Source organism: Grammomys surdaster, unplaced genomic scaffold (assembly GCF_004785775.1).
Source record: "Grammomys surdaster isolate TR1022 unplaced genomic scaffold, NIH_TR_1.0 546, whole genome shotgun sequence".
Taxonomy (NCBI): domain Eukaryota; kingdom Metazoa; phylum Chordata; class Mammalia; order Rodentia; family Muridae; genus Grammomys; species Grammomys surdaster.
Window position 1 is genome coordinate 260,651 of NW_021604965.1, and position 8,970 is coordinate 269,620.

An 8,970-nucleotide genomic window follows, 5' to 3' on the forward strand; every position below is an offset into this window, starting at 1 on the left:
TAGGGAGAGGCCAGTTTTGTTTACTTTCTAGCATTTCACTACCCAGGACTTCCCAATTGAATAACCAAGACCTGTGATACATCCTAATGTGGAACTGAAGGAGCAAGAAATGCTGTCTGTAAGTTACTCTGATAGACAAGAAGCTTGACAGATCCTTGACAAGCAGGCATTTAAAGAAAGGACTTACAGATAGATAATAAACATGGCAAATTTGTGGTTTCTTCCTTACTCTGTTGATCTGAGATAGAGGTTATCAGGGACTCCAGTCTGGTACAAACTGGTCAGATAAAGCCATTCATGTGCATGTGTACCTGAAGCTATAGGCTTATCAGCTTCCTTTCTTTGTTTAAGTTGACCAGGTCAACATGAGTGAGGATCCTAGGCCACCTAAAACTCTTATAATTCTCATCCCTCCTGTGACAAAAAAAGACTTTTGGTCTCCAGATCCCTTTCTTACTTTTTGAGGTATTCTTTTCTATGTTTGCTCTGTTTTTCTTCCTGGTTACCCCTCTGCCACCCCTCCCCTCCCCATCACACATCTGCCCTCCCCACTCCCTTTTGCCTGTATGAGAGTGTTCCCACACACACCCACTTTCTCCTGCCCCACCACTCCAGCATCCCCCTACTCTGGGGCATCAAATCTCCCCTGGACCAAGGGCCTCCTCTCTTATTACTATAGGGCAAGCCTATCCTCTGCTACATATGTATCTGGAGCCATGGATCCCTCTAGGTACACTCCTTGGTTGGTGGTCTAGTTTCTGGGAGAACTGGGTTGTCAGACCAGCCTATGTTGTTCTTCCAATGGGGTTGCAATCTCCCTCTGCTCCTCTAGTCCTTCTGCCAACTCTCCCACCAGGTTCCCTGAGTTCAATCTGATGGTTGGCTCCAAGCATCCACATCTGTATTGGTCAGTTGCTGGCCAGACTTCCCCAGGAATTGCTGCACTTGGTTTCTGTCAGCAAGCGCCTCCTGATCATGGCAACTGTGTTGATTTGGTGTCTGTGGACATGATGACACAGGTGGGGCCTCAACGTAACTCTTTGTGGATGTTGAGTCAGCCCATTTAGGGTCTTCTTACATGGTGTCCTCAGGCTGGTTTAAGAGTCTGTGATGGTACATTCTCACATGTCACTATCACTTCTTCTGCCTTCTAATATCAGAGAAGCTTACAAAGCCAAGCCACACCCAATGAAGAGCTACATAGTTTCCCTGTAAAGGGCTGTACAGTGGTTTTAAGACCGTTGTTTAACATCTACTCCAATGCTCATGTTTACTTTAGAGCCTCAGCTAAGGAATTCCTTAAACTCCCTTTATGCAACCATCCTCATGATTAGTTGTAGTGAGAATTTCTGGTTTCTTTAAAAACACAGAAATGTTCTGGGAATGTTTTTGTTTTAATCCCATGTGTGGGATATGGGGCTGCTTCAGATTGTCCACAGCAGCTGACGGAGTTGCCCTGTGCTCTAGCAGCAGTGTGACTTTGTCAGCTGAAGATAGCTAATATTTGGAGTTCTGAAGTCTCTTCAGAGGGTTCATGAATAGCAGAGCCCCGAGAGAAGGAGCAGCTATGTTCTTCCTCTTCTGCTGCACCTGCCACCCCTACCCCTGTTGTTAGTTGTTGCTGTTTGTTAGATTGATGGTTGGAGATAGCCTCAAGATGAAGATCAAATTTGCCCCAAACAACTTGACACCCCTAATCAGCAGGAAGTAGTCTAGTGGCATGGTTGTTCCTGTTCCTCTCTAACCTTCTTTCTCTTCTACCCACTGTTGTGGCAGCTGTTGAAAGGGATATGGGTGGTGTATGGAGGTCGGAAAAAGAACCCAAGAATGTAGCCAAAGTACAGCTACAATTAGCTCCTGGATCTTTCTATTTCCAATATCGGCAGCATTTCACAGTCTCTGTTCTAAGACTCCTAGACCCTGACCACCACTCCTTTCATTGTCCATATTTTGTAGTATCCTGATCCAAAGGCCTTTGGCCCTAGTGAGACCTGAATGCCACTGATGTTCAATATTTCTACAAACTTTCTGCTTCTCTATGTCTTTCTAGTCCATCATTCTCAAAGCCATGAGAAGATACGATAAAACCCATGAGCAGACAAAAGAATCCATAAGTGGACAATAAAACCCATGAACGGACAATAAAACCCATGAGTGGACAGTAAAGCACATGAGCAGACAATAAACCCATCTCCCACATTGTCAACTGCTTTACCTTTTTATGATCCTGTCATGTTCAATGAGCAAAATCTGAGACTTCATTAGATCCATCTCCCTGCACCAATGAAGTTGATATGATTGGGGAAACTCATATAACCATATATGGATACCATATATGGATAACCATATAGTGACACCATATATGGTGTCACTCTCTGGATGAGCCATATTTAAAGGGTCCATTTAAAAGCCATAATGTGCAGAGAAAGGGGAGACAGAACCTGTAGAGATCACCTCCAGTAGATAGGCACGACCCCTGGTCAAGGGATGGGGCCAGTCACCCATTTCAAAGTTTTGAGAAACGTTCCTGTCCAAAGGAAGAACAGGGACAAAAAATGGAACAGAGACTAAAAGGTCAACTGGGGAATGGCTCCACTTGTGGATACGTCATGTCTGCAGACACCAAACCAGACACTGTTTGCCATGGTCAGGAGGTGCTTGGTGACAGGAACCAAGTACAGCAGTTCCTGGGGAGGTCTGGCAACTGACCAATGCAGATGTAGATGCTTGGAGCCAACCATCAGACTGAACTCAGGGAACCTGGTGGGAAAGTTGGCAGAAGGACTGGAGGAGCAGAGGGATATTGCAACCCCATTGGAAGAACAACATAGGATGGCCTGACTACCCAGTTCCCCCAGAGACTAGACCACCAACCAAGGAGTGTACCTGGAGGAATCCATGGCTCTAGATACATATGTAGCAGAGGATGGCCTTGCCTGAAAGCAACAGGCCCTTGGTCCTAGGGAGGTTTGAGGCTCCAGAGTAGGGGGATGCTGGAGCGGTGGGGCAGGAGAATGTGGGTGTGTGTGGGAGCACTCTCATTCAGGCAAAAAGGGAAGGGAGAGGGCAGATGTGTGATGGGGTGGGGTGGCGGAGGAGTAACCGGGAAGTGGGATATCATGGGATGGCAGTTTGGTGGAGGGGGTAACTGGGAATGGGATATTATTTGAGATGATGAATGGAATGTCTAATGATAATTTAAAAAAAGCTTCATTTAATATCTAGCTGCATTTATGTCCACAGGTCATTATTTAGAATTTTCTGTTTTTTTTTTCCTTAATTCTCCAAATATCAACTCTGACCACCTTGCTTCCTATTTCACTGAGAAAATAGGATCCAAACTTTCAGTTTCTGTACCCATCTAGAGGCCATGGACAAACTGGGTTTACCTGAAAGTGGGGGCTGGAAAAGAAAAAAGGTAGTGGGGAGGGAGAAGAATGAAGCCAAGGCAAGGTTCTGATCAAGGCTCTGAGTTTAATAATAAGCACAGGGTATATAAAGGGAAAACCCACAAAACCCATCCCCTGCTTCAGCTAGTGTGTGTTGTAGAGCAGGGTCAGCCAAAACAGCTAAGTTCCCATGGGAACCTGCAACTGCAGCCAAGGCAGATGTCCCTGTCTAAGTTACTAAGACCTGTCGTGACAAATGTTCAAGGTCTGCTTAGCCTGCTCAAGGCTAAAAAAGGCCTGTTAAAAAGGCCACAGGTTTGTTTGCTACTGGTTCCTCTTTACTGTTATCTTTCAACTCCGTCTTCAGTCCTGTTTCATAGATTAATCCTAAATATGCCAATCTAATTCCTGCTCGTATTGTGCAGGATCCCAGCCTGTCTCACCCATTCATGGCCACAAGGTAATAGCTTTTCTGTCTTATTAGTTCTTACAGTGTCCTAATGGATTGTCCTTATGAGCATACACACACACACACACACACACACACTTACTTCTGTTTTAAGCAAGCAAACAAAAGAAAGAAAGAAAGAAAGAAAGAAAAAAAGAAAGAAAGAAAGAAATCAAGGAAGAAAAAAAAAAAAAAGAAAGAAAGGAAGGAAGAAAGAAGGAAAGAAAGAAGGAAGGAAAGAAAGAAAGAAAGAAAGAGAAATTGATTCTCTTTTGATGCTACTTTCATCTCTAGGTGGTCCATTTCCCCACTCTTCCTTCCAATAGTTACTTGAAAGGGTTGTCTTTATTTTTGTTCACTCCCCTTGTTTCTGTTCTTTATGAAACTGAATTTCTGCTGCTAGTTCCTGTTTAATGTCTTATCTTGAAGTCTTTTGTGCCCTAGGCAGAGTCCTTGAGCCTGTGCCCTTAACTTCTTTCATTTCTAAGGATATGCTGTTTTCCCTGTAAGGTAGTCTTTAAAGGTCTTTTGTAAAATAGAATTTGTAACTCCTTCCTTGCTTTATTTATCATTACTTAGCATACAAAAATATAATGTAATTACTTGTTTACTGTCCTCCAATGAACATGAGCTGTGAGAAGCTGGAATGGTTTCCCCCTTAGAATTGTAGATCACATGATTATGTGTCGATAGGCACATTTAGATGATTACAAAGCCCAAGTTGGAGGTTTGGCTGTAAGCGGCGGTGCAGCTCCAGCTGAGACCCAGATTCCCGCTATACTGTCTTCCCCCTTTGCCCTGTTCAGATAAGCTTCACTTGGGGCAGCCATAGGGCTTTTTCTCATATCAGCTGGTAGACACGAGGAAGCTTGAACAGACACTGTGAGCAAACAATCACTTGGAAGGAAATTCTCTACGTGGATGTAAGTGACACAGAAGTATGTAAACCCGGAGGAATAATCCCCTGGAGTAGCGGTTCTCAACCTGTGGATTGCGACTCCCTTGGAGGTCAAATAACCCCTTCCACAGGGGTTGAATATCAGATATCTTGCATATCAAATATTTACAGCACAGAATTCATAACAGTAGCAAAATTATAGTTAGGAAGTAGCAACGGAAGTAATTTTATGGTCGGGTGTCACCACATCATGAGGGACTATGATAAAGATTTGAAGCATTAGGAAGGGTGAGAGCATTTTAAAAACCAACAAGACAGGAGAAAAAGTTAAGTAGTGGTCTTGAATGGGTGAAGTCAGCTGGGGTCATACACAAAATGGAAGACTGGGAATTAGATTGGAATAACAGGACGAGGAAGAAGGCACAAATTTGCCATATTTATTAGCTATCTGTGAGCCTTTCCCTTACCTGTTTGCCTGTCTAGCCTCTAGTCCCTCAGAGTAACTTTGGGCAGGGCACAGCCTGAGCTCTACAATTACCCACCTAACAAAGAAAATAGATGAATAGGCATTGCTCATTACAGGTTTCTCTTTACTCTAATAGACACCCCTCCACTGCACACATCTGTACGCTATGCTGTATGTGCCCTGGCTATGCCCACCGCAGAGCAGTGTTGAGTCTAGGACTAGTTCCTCCTTTCAAGCTTCCAGCCACAGCAAGATACACAAAGCAGACACAGGGGGGCAGAATCAGAGAGCTTATGAATATAGGAAGAGCATAGTACAGGCTCTCAGCTTCCTTTCTTTCCTGTGTTGTGTTATGGCTCCCACTGGCAAAGGACACAGAATAGAATCATGGAGCAGCAAAGGTTTGAGCATGAGGCTGCTTATTAGAACAGCAACACATTGTAGTCTGAGCCTAGTGTGAAGCAGGCAGGAAACAAAATGATAAAATGGTCTTTTGTACCCCAAGCTCAAGATTCAGACAGTCTAGTGTACGTACCTGAAAACTATCTGTGATATACCTGGATCCTGCTGTAGCTGGTGTCTGCTTCCCTTTATCCCAAGTATGTCATGTCTCTGAAGTACGTGTGTCCTCCATCAAGACCTGGGCAATATGAATCAGACAAAGCCAGGAACTAGTGTTAATCCAGGTGACGTGGTGGTTCAACAGTGTCATTGTCACCTGGGGACTAGCTGGACATATGGGCTTCTGGGTCCAATCCCTCTCAGGGGGAGGAGCTGTCTTAATAAACTCACTGAGTGCTTCGTATCTATGCTAGACATTGAGAATCCTCATCAGACTGTTGCTGCTGAGTGATGGCAAAACCAGAGAGCCAATCAGAAACACGAGCTGTCCCATAGGCTACGGAATGGAAGTTTGCACCTTCACCTGGTTCCCTGTGGACCTGTCTACACACTGCTGTGTGAATGTATCCTGGTCTAGTGAGATATAAATCTGCACAGAGTTCAAGAGACACCTAGGAGAGATGGCTGGAGCCCAAAAGCACGTCGTAAAGGTGCATTTGCTCAGGGTCTAGTAAGACATGTTGGGGTCAATCAGATGATCTGAGGGGAGGAGATGGCCACAGACTCTGAACAGGGTATCAGGTATAGTCATGTATGAGTGTTTATTAATAATTTATTATTGGGTGTGGTACCTAAGGACATACCCACTATGCTGTACAGATAGATAGCTACTTCTAGGGCCTGTTCTGAGGCTTACTGGGGGCCACTGGAGTCCTGGAGACAGTTCTGACTCCTGAGTGGGGTGTGTGTGTGTGTGTGTGTGTGTATGTGTGCTCACGAATGCAGGAAATGGCATGTTGCTGATGAAAGTGGAACTAAAGTTTCCTGCCTCAGGGGATGTTTGACTTTATCTGTGATGCAGTGGGTATATATTTTGTTCCAAAAATTATATTCATAGGAATTTATTTCCATCTTTTGTTTGTTTGTTTTTCAAGACAAGGTTTCCCTGTATAACAGCCCTGGCTGTAAGTTACTCAGCAGACCAGGCTAGACTCAAACTCACAGAGATCTGCGTGACTCTGCCTGTGCTGGAATTAAAGGCTTGTACCACCACGACCTAGTTTCTAGGGATTTAGCTTACAAATTATAGGTTATAAAGAAAGGATGTTTGCTGGCAGTGTGTAAGTGTTGGCTAATTTTACACGAAACATTATACAATCTTTTATCCAGACTCAAAATAGAAAAAAAGGCTAGAAGAGTGCACAAACCCAATGGGTTCCCATGCATGTTCCCTCCTTGAGGTATCTCTGGTATCTCTAGAAGAAAACTCAGTAAGCTGCTAATACTTACGGTCTTTGATGAGTGGAATCTAGTGCCCGGGAAAGAGAGAAAGACTTATTCATTATTTTGTACTATTTGACTGTGGAACCAAGTTACTATTATCTAACTACAGTTCTCAAAATGTGTTCAAAGGATCCTTGGGGGTTCTCAAAACCAAAGCAAGCGGTCCCAATTACCTTCCTGTTCCAATTATATGTCTGTATAAAGTTGGTTTTTCTTCATATACTTCATTCAAATCAACATCCTAAGAGCTGTACTGGAGAAGCAGCAGTGAGAAGCCAGTTGACTTCTACCGTGCCAGGCAGTATAGAGTTTGCAAAAATGGAGAGCAGCGCCATTCTGTTCACTAAAAGCCTTTCATTCTGCAAAACATAACTTTTGTCACTTCTGTTAGCATGTAAGTTTTTGTATCATTTTAAGAATATTTTTTTCTGATCCTCATTTTTCTCATCTATGACTATTAATAAAATAACCCCCAGACTGGAGCTATGACTCAGCAGTTAAGAGCACTTGCTGTTCATGCAGAGGATCTAGGATTAATTCCCAGCACCCATATGGTGGCTCACAACTGCCTGTAACTTTAGTTTCAAGCTTCTGTGGACTATTGATTGCATGTGGTCCACACGAACTCATGCACACTCTCACAATACACATAAAAATAAATTGATGAATTAAGAAAAATAACTCATATAAAGCACCTAGCATGAAGTTTAAATAAAACCCAAGCCATCTAAATCTTGAGGTACTTTTGTCAGCCTTTGGTGGCATTAAGTTGACAGCTTGATATTGGCCAAAGAGTGCACAAGGGTGACTGAAAGTCAATAAATGGCATTGAGGAGATGGCTTAGTGGGTAAGAGCACCTGGATTCTCTTCAACAAGAGGATTTCTGGCTGTTAGCCTTGTTTCAGGTTAAATGAGAGAACCAGACTCAAGAGAATAGGCAGAGAGTGAAAGAGCAGGATACCCATGTCATCATCTGACCTCTGTGCACACAAGTGCCCGTATATACACACACACACACACACACACACACACACACACACAGAGAGAGAGCAAAAAGCTGATACACAGATTGGGCTCTGAATACAGACCAAAGAAATGATTCTGTTTCCATCCTACTCTAGAGATGCAGTGAGCTGACTAGTTTACTGACTTAGTGGAGCATAGGTGGCTCAAAGGAAGCCACACATCAAAATCCCCTCTTAGCATGGGAGATGACTCACAAAAACCATATTCCTAGAGTTTTCTTCACAATTAGCAAGCAGGTTGGTCAGTCAGACTGTTTTCTTCCCAGACGTTGTTACCGCGTACATAAGCCTGAGGAGGGCCCTGTGAAGCTTTTAACTTTCCAGAGCTTCCTGAGATTGTAAGTTTTATTTACTCTCGGAGTTTTATGACTCTCTCTCAAGGAAAGTGTTTCAATTTGGAGGAAATAAATAAACAACAGATCAGCACCAGGTTTGATGGGAGTAGGAATGCCAAGGACTGGTGTGCCTATGGCCAGAAGTAAGTCAGAGATATCTTTTCTGATAAAAGATTTATATAGAAAATACACGAAAGCTTCTATAAGACAACAAGAAAATCTTCAAATAACTGTAAGGTTTTTTGATAAGCAAAGGTCTTGATTAGGTTCTACATAAAACTGTTTACTCAAATAACCAATGTGTATATGAACAGTACTCAAAATTGTATTGAGAAGGTAGTGCATACCCAGCAGAAAGGCTAATGTGAAAAAAATAATCAAACCACACAAAAGCAATAGGCAATATCAAGTGTTGATAAATTTGTGGAGGAACCAAAACTCTCACACATTGTTGGTACATATATAAATTGATAGAACTACTTAGAAAACTGCAAAGCTGAATACATGCCTCTTCCATGACCAGGCAAATCTACTCAAGGTAAACAGATGCATACAAACCCAAG